General features: G+C 43.4%; 1 protein-coding gene across 1 annotated transcript in view; it reads left to right on the forward strand.

Moving 5' to 3' along the window:
- The first annotated feature begins 1772 nt into the window (after positions 1-1772).
- LOC145395490 (synaptotagmin-7-like) overlaps positions 1773-5000 on the forward strand; it is a 27815-nt gene continuing 24587 nt past the window's right edge. The window contains exon 1 of the mRNA XM_080269096.1: positions 1773-1817. The gene's annotated coding sequence lies outside the window, so the exon portion shown is untranslated. The remainder of the gene's footprint in view (positions 1818-5000) is intronic.

Raw genomic sequence — 5000 nt, forward strand, 5'->3', positions numbered from 1 at the left:
CACAAGACAGAGAAAACCCTGGAAGGCAGTGAGGTACAAAAGGATCTGCTGGAAACTGAGTGATCCTGTAGTAGGGGTTCAACTCTGCTTCCTTGAGAGCCTGGAGCCAGTGTTCAACCGTTCCCTGACTCTCTTCCAGAAAGAGGAGCCACTCACTCACATTCTCCATGATCAGCTGTCAGAACTGGTGCGCACTTTGATGATGCGCTTTCTTGAAACAGAAGCAGTGGGAGAGAAAACTGGCAGGAAGCTGCCCTCGGTATCTGTCAGCAAGCCAGAAAACCAGCTACCTGATCAGATGCTTGTGGTTGGCGAGTCAACTTGTGGTTGGTCAGTAAGCTTCCTCTTGGAAGTGATATCCTGAAAGACCTGTCATCGCTGCATCCACTGCTTCAAAAGGCTGAATGTGGGGTTCAAACTGTTGAAAGAACTGCCAAGAAGATGCCACAGGTCATCAGGCTGGAAGAGATCAGCCTACTGACAGATGAGTGGAAGCTGTATCAGGTACAAGAGATCCCAGAGAGCTGGTACCGAGAGGCTGGTTCAGGGTAGTGTCTAAGCATTGATCACTACTTGAAGAGGGTACTCGACAGAAGAACTGTATGAGATCAGCACAGTTCACAACCTAGCCCAGACTGGTGAAAGCATGTCAGTGCCTTGCCAATGGCAATGTTGAAGTTGAGCGTTCCCTGTCAGAAAACAAGAGAACTGTCACTAATGAAGGCAGTCTGCTGTCCGAGTCAATAAATGCACTGAGAACAGCCAAAGATGCAGTCAGAGTTATTGGACAAGGCCCATGCAATACCAATCACCTCAGCTTTGAGGCAGGCCCGCAGATCTGCTTACAGTGCATACAATATACGAATTGCAGAAGAGAGAGAGAGAGAGAAGGCCAATGAACAGGGAAAGAATAGGAAGTCCAAGAACAGCAAGAAGCCATCAATTCTTTGGAGATGAAGAAGCGAAAGCTGGAGGACAGAGAGAAATCTGTCAGGAAGGAGCAGGAGAAGTGCAGGGAGCTGAAGGTGGCTGAGGGATTGTATAGTGAGGCGAACAGGAGACTACACAAAGCCGTAATAGACAAGAACATGGCAGAGGTCACTAGTGTTCAGAGCTTGGTGCAGGTGGCAACCAAGAAAATGGAGTCAGCTTGAAAGAATCTGGAGAAAAATCAGGAAGGAAAAACAGGACCCTGATAGAAAGCGCACGAAGATGATAGACAGCTACTCTGCTGCTGTTGCCAAGTTTACTGAGTGACAGTGGAATTCCAGCCATAATTATGTGGCCATTTTAGTAGGGTCAGGAGCTGTCATGCCTGTTTATGTCAACTGTAACAAATTGCACAAGTTAAAAACTTGTTTGTATTTGAAAATGTGTTTAGAACATTTATTTTAACTGCCCGTTATATTGTTTGGTATATTGTATGAATACACTGTTTAGTACAACACTGCTACACTTAACTGCGTTTACAATGGCAGCAGGGTTGTCATTGATATTCTTTAGTTTAAATGTCTGATGCTCTGACCTCATTTTTGTAGCAGTATTCAGTACATGTATTGATTTTAAATTTGTGTCTAGTCATATTCAGTAAGTTAAACTTGTCAGTGGCAGTGTAGTCAGTACATTGCTTGAAGGCCTGTCACCCATTACCCCACTCATTACCCCACCCATTAACCACCCATTAACACCCATTACCCACCCATTAACCAGTGCCAGCGTACATAGTCAAAACCTTCAGCGTCGATGGCTTCCTTCAAGATGAGGAGAAGAGCCGCACCTCGCCTGCCTCTGACGACACCAGGAGCCAGAGTAACGTGGTGAGTGAGACAGCTCTAATGTGAGACAGCTCTAATGAAAGATAGCTTCATGGAGAGGTGCCGTGTGAAGTGTCTGTAATGTGAGAGAGTTTTATTTTGTGCTGGAGAGATGGGGTGAGATAAAAAAAAACAGTAAGAGGAGCCAGAGTAACGTGGTGAGTGAGACAGCTCTAATGTGAGACAGCTCTAATGGCAGATAGTGTGAGAGAGAGCTTTTGTATGAGATGGCTTTAATGTGCGATAGATTTATTTAGTGCTGTAGAGATGGGGTGAGATAATAATAGGAACCAGAATAGCGGTGAGTGAGAGCCCTGATGTGAGATAGCTTTAATGTGAGATATATTTATTTAGAGATAGCTTTCTTTAGAGATACCTTTATATTGGTTTACTGTTACTTAGCTTTTAACATTGTCTTATTGCCTTCATCATTATTATTATTATTATTATTATTATTATTATTATTATTATCGTATTTTCTGTATTTTACATGCATATATTCTGTGTGTGTGTGTGTGTTTCATTTTGTGTGTGCTTTGGTCATTGCTTTGCGTGTGTGTGTGTGTGTGTGTGTGTGTGTGTGTTTGCGTGTGTGTGTGTGTGTGGTTTTAATAATAGTGTGTATGTATATGCAAATGTACTCTTGTGTGTTTATGCTTGCTTGTGTTGGCATGGGTGTGTGTACAAACGTATGAGAAAGAGGGAGTGAGTGAGAGAGAGGTATCCGTGTGTGTGTGTGTGTGTGTGTGTGTGTGTGTGTGTGTGTGTGTGTATGCGCGCCCTCTAATCACATTATTGTCTGGGTTTGATTGAATATATAATGTTAACCATATTTACCTATAATTGTGAGGAATATATTGCCTCCTCTTCCTCCTCCTCCTCCCCTTTCTTCGTATCTCCTCCTCCTCCTCCTCCTCCTCTCACCCAAGAAATAACCAACAGTAAATTTCTGAGTGTATTTGCGTGTGTATAGGTATGTGTGAGTGTATTTTGCGTGCGTATTTTTGTGTGTAATTGCGTGCACTCACCTAGATCCCTAGTGAAGTGTTATATACGTTTCCCAGGAGAGAGAGAGAGAGAGAGAGAATCAGTAGAATGAGGATTGTGTGTGTGTGTGTGTGAGAGAGAGAGAGAGAGAGAGAGAGAGAATTTAGTAGCAGTTCATCCTCTCTCTCTCTCTCTCTCTCTCTCTCTCTCTCTCAGCAAATTGGGGAAGGGATAATCTTGGCGAATGAATTTACGTGTGACAGAGTTGGCCATTTGTTGGGTGACAGGCGGAGAGAGAGAGAGAGAGAGAGAGAAAGACTGACAGACATATAAAGACTGATAGATAGATATGCTGAGAGAGAGAGAGAGAAACTGACAGACGTATATAGATAGATAGATATGCAAAGAGAGAGAGAGAGACTGACAGACGTATATAGATAGATAGATATGCAAAGAGAGAGAGAGAGAGAGAGAGACTGACAGACGTATAGAGAGAGAGAGAGACTGACAGACGTATATAGATAGATAGATATGCACAGAGAGATGCATTGATAGATAGATATAAAGATTGATAGATAGATATAGAGAGAGAGACATAAAGATTGATAGATAGATAAGCAGAGAGAGAGAGTGGCATTGATAGATAAAGACTGAGGCATATAAAGACTGATAGAGAGAGAGAGAGTGCATTGATAGATAGACTGATAGATATAGATAGATGCATAGACTGAGAAAAAGACTGATAGACAGATGGATACATAGAATGAGAAAAACTGATAGATGCATGGATAGACTGAGACAGACTGATAGATAGATGCAAAGATAGATAGACAGATAGATAAGTAGATAGATGGATAGATAGACTGACTTAGACATATTAAGACTGATAGACTGGATAGATAGATAGATGGAGATGTTTTATTGAGACAGTTATATAAAACAGAGTGACAGGGAGAGTGTGTGAAAGAGAGAGTGAGAGAGAGAGAGACAGGGAGAGAGAGAGTGTGAAAGAGATAGGGAGAGAGAGAGTGTGAAAGAGATAGGGAGAGAGAGAGTGTGAAAGAGATAGGAGAGAGAGAGAGAGACAGGGAGAGAGAGAGTGTGAAAGAGATAGAGTGAGACAGAGACAGGGAGAGAGAGTGTGAAAGAGATAGAGAGAGAGACAGGGAGAGAGAGTGTGAAAGATAGAGAGAGAGAGTGTGTGTGAAAGAGTGAGAGAGAGAGTGTGAGGGAGAGTGAGAGAGAGAGACAGGGAGAGAGTGTGAAAGAGATAGAGTGAGAGAGAGACAGGGCGAGTGTGTGTGAAAGAGATAGAGGGAGAGAGAGACAGGGAGAGAGTGTGAAAGAGATAGAGTGAGAGAGACGGAGAGAGAGTGTGAAAGAGATAGAGTGAGAGAGACAGGGAGAGAGTGTGAGAGATAGAGTGAGAGAGAGACAGGGAGAGAGTGTGTGAAAGAGATAGCGAGAGAGAGAGTGTGAAAGAGATAGAGTGAGAAAGAGAGGCAGGGAGAGAGAGTGTGAAAGAGAGAGTGAGAGAGACAGGGAGAGAGAGTGTGAAAGAGATAGAGTGAGAGAGACAGGGAGAGAGAGAGTGTGAGAGAGAGACAGGGTGAGAGTGTGAAAGAGATAGAGTGAGAGAGACAGGGAGAGAGAGTGTGAGAGAGAGACAGGGTGAGAGTGTGAAAGAGATAGAGTGAGAGAGACAGGGAGAGAGAGAGTGTGAGAGAGAGAGAGAAATGAGAAAGTAAACATGATAAATATAGGAAAGAGAGAGAGTGGTATATGTTTGAGTGAGAAGGATATAGACTGAATGATAGATTGAAATAGATATTGATGTAGAGAGAGAGAGAGGAGAAGAAGAGGTAGAGAGAGAGGGAAGAGAAAGGGAGACAGAGGAAGGGAGGGAAGAGAGAGAGTGGACCCTGGAGTACGTACCATCAGATCACACTTTCTCGTGCTCTCTCTCTCTCTCTCTCTCTAAAAACTTCTGATTAGTCGTTAGAGAGAGAGAGAGATCTATCCATTGACACACACACACACACACACACACACACACACACACACACACACACACACACACACTATTGAAACGGGTCGTTATTGAGTAGGGACAGATTAGCCTGATGTCCTCTTGCGTGTGTATCTATGTATGTATGTGCGAGGTGTGTGTGTATATGTGTGTGTGTGTGTGTGTGTGAG

This window comes from Coenobita brevimanus, chromosome 31 (assembly GCF_032717465.1).
Source record: "Coenobita brevimanus isolate Jiangsu-jjx chromosome 31, ASM3271746v2, whole genome shotgun sequence".
Classification (NCBI taxonomy): Eukaryota; Metazoa; Arthropoda; class Malacostraca; order Decapoda; family Coenobitidae; genus Coenobita; species Coenobita brevimanus.